Below are 8,860 nucleotides of genomic sequence, written 5' to 3'. Positions count from 1 at the left end.
CACACAGCGTTTGCTGGGATTAAGTAATTTTAATATTAGCATAATAAAACCACCTGCATCTTTTCCACCGTAAAACGATCATCTATGTTTATTCATAAATAATATATTTACGCACATATTATATGATTATACATCGTGATAAATTACGCACATACAGGTGCACACATGTGCGATCGGTGTACAGTAGATTGCGGGACTCTCACTTAATAGATTTAAAACTTGATTGGCATATTGAATTGCGAAAGGAAGATATTCATGCATCACTCGGGTAACGAACCGTTTGGGTCAAGGTTACAAAAGCTGCAACTACATTATACTCAAACGGAATACAATTTTCATCAGAGATGACGGACTAATTATATTTGTACATTTTTTTTCCCGCTTCTAATTGCCTCGGTAAAAAATCAGTTTTTTTTTTTTTTGATTACCTCTCATGGATTCGCAATGACCGAATGATCTTTTTTTGGAACGTACGGAAGAATAGGACCGAAGAAATTCACGTAGCGATGAAATTTCATTGGTTTTTTATTTTATTTATTTTTTTTTTTTTTCAGTCTCACAATCAGTTTATTGTTGACAAGTAAAACTCGGCGGACTCTATTGTGCATTTCAGTAGTACGACATCCGGAAACCGGAAGAGCAAGGCGACGTTTAAGTGGACCCCGGAACGCGTTAAGGATCTCAGTCAGGACTTTGAAAGTTTGCCAAAAACTTTTTCAACCCCCGCGCGTAACCTGTACCAAGTTGCTCGCAATTTTCTTTGATTCCTTCCGTTTCTCTTACGTTTTTACATTTCTATTTTTCTTCAGTTCCCGGTGAATGATTTTCGCTACCACGTATATCTCTATTTGTTCAAATCTTTTTCCAAACTCAGAAAGAATTTTTTCTTCGCAAATCACGTAAATTTTATGCGACGGAGTTTCGAAAGATTTACAGATCTACAATCGAAGGGGGAAATACATTGTAAGACATTTGCGTGATTTGAATCGAATGATCGCGTGATTATACATTTTTTCACAATCTTTTTTTTTTTTTCGTTTCATACTCTTATTTTCTGCAACCTTCGCGTCCTATGCTCTAACCCGCAATTAGGTATAACAAATTACGGATATTACAGAGAAACGGACACGAAGAGGGGGAAATCTCTACATCCGAATGCTGTAACTTTGTTGAAGATCAGAAATACGATTCCACAGTTTTCTGCGGTGCAAAATGAAAAAGGAATTAATTAATTAAGGTTTTTTTTTTCTCTCATTACGTAATCGAGAGGTCAAGCGGACGGGGTTCAGAAGTACGTACATGCACGGCTTGCATTGCGTACATATCGAGCGATAAGAAGATTCATTTACACGGGGTGTTTGTTGTACATACATTATTCCATGGGCGCGTGGTAAACCTTGTTCGACTTTTTCACCGACCCATTCTAAGCGAAGTTAGCTAAACCCGACGATAGTGGGAATCGGATGGTATCGCAAGTTGAGTTCTTACTTAACAAAATACACGCGATTTCTAAGAGTGACAGTGCGATGCACTTTGCATAGAAATTGCAAACGTTTTGTCTATTCCGATTTCTTCAACTGACCGCATACTTAAATAGGTCATACGTATGTACGTACATATATTCCGAAGATAAACGTCGTCCGGAGAGACTGACTCGTTTGAATTTTAAAATACGTGTAAAATTTCGTTGACAATTTTTACCTGAGATTCTAACAACGAGCCAATCCCGATTGTCGGTGATTTGTCAGAACGCCTCGTTGGATATTTTTTTACTATTAATTCTTCAATTTTTATCAACTTTTACACCACACACAGTGAGGCGCATGCAGCGGTTGAGCTTATTCGAACGCAACTTTGTTTCCCCTCAACTTGTTTAATTCCGGTGTAGATTGCCCGACAGGATCTTCATGATATCTCCTCGAAACGAACTCTTTAAATCAGCAGGAGCAGCGGCAGCTCGTCTAGCCTTACTAATTGGCTCTAGATTACAGCTTGAGGTTATATACTTATAAAGGTAAAATACGGTATATACGTGCATAGCCCATCGCAAGACCACAAATCCGATTTACTTTAATCCAGTCTAATTGCTTACCGAGTTTTACGAATTAAAAGGCTTGAAATATAATATACATATATATGCGCAAGATGAAAACAAGTTGTATAAAAAAAAAAAAAAAAACAATAAGTAAATGCTCGCAAGTGCGGTTGGTCGAAAAGCTTCGCTTTTTTGCACGAGGTACGACTGATACAATTGAACAGACCAAGAGGTATAAATCTGCGCATCTGAACAATAAGATGAATAAAAAAAATTTTCAAGTATAATCAAGAAATTTCTACCCATCCGCAAATAACTACATATTTGAAAAATGACTATCGATGGACGGCCGAGAAACTGACCTTATAAAATTTAAAATTGCATTAGAAAGTATAAAGTGGTATGTGTATTTAATGAACGTTTGCTATAATAGTAGACGATCTACTTGAATGTTACGCCGATTATAAGACCATATACATATATATGTATTCCATACACTATACCCATGCACACCATGCATTATAATTATTATTATTATCGTTATTATTATCATTATGATGTGAGGTTGCTGCGCTATCCCTGGTCCGTTACATCCACCGCTCTTAATGGAATAAATTGCAGAAATCGATTCTTATGGGAGTGAACGATTAACGCCTCGATCATAGTTATACCGAGCGCGATACGAGAGGAAAAAAAATTAGAAAAAAAAGAAAAGAAAAAATAGGTAAGAAGAGGAAAACGTAGATAAAAGTAAGATGAAATAATCATACGTCCGTTCTGTGAACGATTTCTCCACAGAACGAGATTCCACAATTTTATATATATATGTACAATATAGGTATGTAATACATATGAATAGTTTGTATCGTCTTGCGTAACGCAAATATCTTATAGAAATAACTCGTGGAAATTTTGTAATAAAAATGGTCATACCGCATATATTACATACAGGAAGAAGTGAGACGAGAAACGGGAAGAAAATTCTCAATTCCTGACTCTTCGAATTCGAATTTCTTGACATCGATCGTTTTTGATGATAATAATTTTGCCTGATATTAGCCAGTTTATCACTTTTATTTATCGAGTTTTTTTTATTTTCTATTCTTTTTTTTATGCCTGTTTCAATCAATGTAAAAGCTCGAGGCATGAGGTTGAAGATAAAAAAAAAAAAAAAAAAAAAAGAGAGAGAAGAAACAGAATGAATTCCGGTGTGGAACACAATAATATATACATATACATATGTATATTGTATATTGATATCTGTGCAACAGCGGTAGCTGCAGCAGCTGCAAAAACTGATGCAGTAAGTACGGTATGATACGTAGTACGTATGTATGTACGTACATAGGTGGGCATAGTATAACGAATAATTCCGACAAAGCTACCTAGGAGCGAAAGCAATCAGGTTAAAACACTGCGCAAGGCTTAACCGGTGCATTCATCCGGTAGACTAGCAATACAGAAGCCCCCCCGTGCCGGTTAAAACTTTGGACAATTAACCGTGTATGATATCAGCGTACGGGGCACTCAGCAAATTAGAATTTGTACAGGTAATACACATAGGCATACGGGCGTACTCGCACGCGTAAAATATCTAAGAATTATCAAATATTTCACCAATATCGTTACCCATTATATCATCGGGTCACACCTTTTTCGGAAGTAAAAATTGAGTCCTGCAGGTTTCGTTAAGACGTGCGGAAAAAATTTTACCCGTGTGATTTTCACGCGACTCAACAGTTTTGCATATATTCGATATAAATTTGGCAGATTTTCGAACTCGCGTTTTAATCATTCAATTGTCTGACACCGGCGTGAAGAACTTTCTAAAAAATAGCAGTTGAGACGAAGTTTTGAAGAATTTTCACACCTGCGAAAGCGCAATTAATTCTGTATACGAGAATCGGAAAATTGCCCTGCGGTGCCCATTTGCGAAAATTAATACCAGTGTAATTAAACAATGTTATACCGTAATAATTCACTAATATGAACGATTTCAATTCGAGAATACAGATTGATATTGTATGAAGTTACTCACTGTAATCGCTAATCCATAGGTATATGCACGGATTGCGTACAAGGGTAATCAAAACTTTGCGAATTAATCCCTTTTCCCTTGATCATATACTACAATATGGGGTATATAATTGCGATCCACTCTCCTCCCCTTCCCTTCATACTCATTTCATCTCATTTTTGTCTCTTTTATTTTCTATGCGTTTATTTATTCATTCACCCGCGCTATATGTATATTATATGTGTATATTATTATCCGGTAAATAAAAAGTCTGAGTCGCTTGAGCGTATCTTCTTTATCGCACGTATAAGCTACCTGCCTGCGTGCGGACGACGATTATGGGTGGTCCTCATCTCGGAGCACAATTGAAAGGGAAAGTGTAATTACATGGCTCTGAAAATATGAAGATCGTTGCGCCAAAATGAGGTTTCGAGACCATCAGCTGCTGCTTGCTCGCTGGCCGAGTCTTCTTCAGAATTCTCAAGTTGAGTGTTTTCGTAAAAAACATAATTCAAAACTCCGCGGCTTTTGTTGAAAATTTTTCAGACGTAATTTACAATATCATCCGCGGATTATATATGCCCATAAAATTAAAAAAATAATACTAAGGTGCGCGAGTTTTATGTGATTTCAATATAGTATATAAAATATCATTGAAAAACTGATATATTCGATTAAAACTTTCGATTGAAACTTTCACTATGAATTTGCAAAGAAAAAAAAAAAAAGGAACCGATCATTAGAAATTTGTACCAAAGAGGATGTACGCCGATTAATTGCGTTTTATTTTTCATAAGACAAAATTGTGTTTCGAGAAAAAGTACGGCTCATTAACTCATTAATTTTTCATTCACTTCCGCGCCAATTAATTAATCGAGCGAAAAATGTGAATATTTCTCTTGAACCGTATGATTACACGTAGATTTCGGATGATTTAATTACAATAATATACGTTCACCCCTCGCTCGATCTCATACGATGTTGAAAAACATAATTTACGTATTTCCAAGCAGCACCCGACGCTCTGATTATAATAACCATATTATCGTCTTGATCAACTACCGAAACGGTGAAAATAATCAAGGACTGCTTATTAATTAAAACGGCGTTCGGTGCCTAATTAAGGGATTACGAAAAGGGGCCTCAGTTTAATTGCAAGTGCGTAAGGTACGGAATTTCGGCAACTGCGTAGGTATTTTCGCCGCACGAACGACCTACTTCGGAAAAGGGGAGTAAATAACCTCATATTACAGTTACATCATTGACGGACGATGTGATCGGATCACCAAAGCTACGTGAAAAAAATAAATCCAAGTGAAGAAAAAAAAAAAAAAAAAAAAAAAAACCGTGGGAGTGGCTCACATCGATAAAATAAAAGAGATAAAAAAAAAATCTGACACAGTCGCATCAGCTCGCACGATTACGTAACGCGCAGGTGAACGTACCGAACTCCGAATCTGCACCTTTTTTTTTTTTCTACGTACGCATTCGACGAAAAAAAAAATAGGACAATAAATTTTAATGCATAATTGATATAAAATTACGCGCAAATGAGGGCAACCGTGTGCATACGAGGTTGTATACATCGGCTGTAAAATCGTGACTAGTTGCATACGAAAAGTTGGTATATGAAGCATATCTAAAGTACAACTCTGGAACTGCCCTGCACTCCGACGCTTATCTTTCGATGATACAACGAGCAGTGCACCGGTTCGTCTGTGTAGTATAAAGTCTATCTACGTCAGGTTCTAAAGACGAGTGACGTGTCTGCAGGGTTCGTCCAGAAAAGAGAAACGAAGAGAAAAGAAGAACCACGTACTGCACCACCACCACCACCTGCACCGTTACGTACAAAATAATACTTCACTGTACGATGCAGTTCGCAATGGAGGAGGAAGAAAAAAAGATGAGAAAAAGGAGGAGGAGGGGTAGGAAGAGAGTAAAGTTGAGAGCGAACTTTGAACGCGTGTGTTTGAGCTACACGGGCAACCTGCAGTATATAGGTAGTCGAAATGGTCAGAAAGTTGCCCGTGAGAGAGAGAGAGAGTAAAATGAACTCTCCACGGAGTTCTCTTTGAGCCTTCGATACCATCAGGGGTAAATATATATATAAAAAAGAAAAAAAAAAAAAAACGGAAGAAAGAGAAAAACGAAGCATGAGCGGATGGGAAATTGGATTTTTTTTCCCTCTATCCACTTCTTTTTTCTTCATTCATTTTTCCTCTCCTATATCAACAGCTAGTTACAACGCCTAAAAATTACTTCTCCGTTTAGAGGGATGAAATTTTTTAAGCGTACGATAGATGCGGATGGTCGATGTACGTTACAGATAAATAAACAAACGGAAGACAATTCCGCATATAACAATGGCCGCGCGTTCTCCACTTTTTCGAGACTCAGTTTTAGCTCAGCTCCATTCATATTATACTTCCCGACAAAAGAAACTCAGGGTAATGCGAGAAAAGAAAAGAAAAGTAAAGAAAATAAAATAAAATAAAGTAAAAGAACGAAAGATTCTCCTGTAAGCTCAACTTCTCCAATGGCTTGAGAGTTGAACAAAAAAGAACAAATTCAGAAGAGCTTATCTAAGCAAACTCGCGACTCTACCTATATAATACACACGTTTAACCACCATGTGATCAAAACCGTTCCCCCTCGTGCAAAAATCCTCTGCAATTTTCATCCCCTTTCCCATATTTCTCTCTACCCTCGTCTCCTTCCCGTACAGCGAATTTATGAAATTTTTTTGTCATATACTTTTGAACCGCGAAAAAATTAGTGGAAGGGCAATCTTCATTTTCTTTTTTTTCCATTCGGTTTTGCATATCGAAACGTTACCCGCGTTTCTCGTTTTTATTTTTCGTCCGAAGAAACACGTTGGAAAAAAGAGAATCAATTTTTTTTTTTTTTTTCTTTTCATTCTTGCGTACATGCGAAACTGTAAAGTATATTCGCACGACGTAAAGATAATGCAGAGAAAGATTTATTTTCACAAGAGTTGCGAGGATATCCGACCGTTGCGCAGAATTTTATTTCAATTTTTCTTTTTTTCTCCATTGTTTTTAAGCTCTTTTATTTCAATTATAATATGTAGTTTCTTTTGCCGGGACTTTTTAAAATTATTCTTCATGTTATACCCCGGAGCTTTCTTATGTGCATATTGACCTCACCCCCATACTCAGCGTATACCATTTCAACGTCGCTATGTGCACATTATAACAAATATTTGCGAAAGCTGGCTGAAACAGAACAGACTGAATATACAAAAATTCTTTTCTTTTTTTTTCTAGCTCTTGCTTATACACTTTTCCCGCGAACTTCTGCAATTCCGTGTGCAAATTTCTGCTATCGTTGCTGCAGCGGTGCGTCTGTACACACCTCGTGCAACGAACGGGATGAGTCGATAAGGAACTAGAAGAAAAAAAAAAAAAAACCGAAAGGAAACGGCCCGGGAAATATCTTAACGCACGATGCCGGATAGAAAATCTGCAAAGCGTTCGCGGAGCTGAAATTTCAACATTTTTCGGCACGCGGAAATACGTTTGTAAAAGAAATGAGAAGAAAAAAATGTATAAATGAATGGAAGCAAAAGAGATACAGAAGCGGAGGGAAGATGGAAAGAAAAAGTAATGAATATACGTCTACAGAACTGAGATCAGTTAAGGAAGAGAACGTATACTTTTACTAATGGCGAGACCCTGTCTCCACAATGCGTAATCAGAGGCACATTGTCGCCGTGCAGACAGCGTGTCATGTGTACGTGTGAAGTTATTTTACGCGTGTTCGTGTGCAAGTCTGAATAAAAGTGAAGCGCCGCGTGCAAGAGGGTGTGGAAAGGGGATCTATGCGCGGGTGTTGGTACTCCGAGCGCGAGAGGAGCCCACGAACACCTAGCATGCACGTATACGTACGTACATACGTATACGTGCATGCACGTACCGCACCTACATTCATAGATAGCGCGGATAAAAGTGAATACTTTTTACGCGGATGAACGAGAGACCGCTCTCGGAGTAGGAAGGTATTTACTTATACTTCTCTTTTTCACTTCCCTTATACTGCGGAGAAAATTCTGCGCTTGCGTTCGACACTCGTAACGTACAGCGCACCTGTATTTCGAACGCATGCAAATAATCCCATGCAATGTCAAAACCGCAGTTATATATATATAGATGTCCATGTACCTACTCGAGGGATTCCCGATTTATTTCCAACTTATTATCGCGCTCATCTGATGGATGGATCGTTTTTTTCGTTGTACGCATTTTTTAGGGGTAGTCGCGTGGGGGGGGGCGGGGCGGATGTGGAAGTAGCATGTGTAACGGGACGTGTGTATAGTGCAAGGAAATTGAACATTTCCGAAAATTGTGCAGCCCGTTAAACCCGACGGCGAAATTTCTCCCTCACGTTAGATTATGTCAGTTCCAACACCCGCTCCTCCCCCCTGCCTGCCCATCGCCCCGAGGTGATCCACTTCCGCGACGTAATAATTCCACACGCGCGCACAGAAATACGTACGAGTATGCACGTAGATATGTTATATGTAAGTAGGATAGGTATGCGCGAAACTGAACTTCCGGCACCTCGCATTAATCCATATTATGTTATATGTATATACCTACAGTCGTTATGTGAGAAAACTAATTTTGAACGAAAGATATCACGAAGATTCAATGCATCGGCTGCAGGTCGAACTTCCGGCATAGAAAACTGGTACACGTTGCCGATAAATCGGGATCAATGATCGCGTGAAATTTCTATAATAACTTCTCCGGTTTCAAACGCATTAGAGGAATGCAATAAAAAGA

This window comes from Athalia rosae, chromosome 8, assembly GCF_917208135.1.
Source record: "Athalia rosae chromosome 8, iyAthRosa1.1, whole genome shotgun sequence".
NCBI lineage: Eukaryota > Metazoa > Arthropoda > Insecta > Hymenoptera > Athaliidae > Athalia > Athalia rosae.
The sequence above is the reverse complement of the archived record's forward strand: the minus strand, read 5'-3'. Positions refer to the sequence as shown.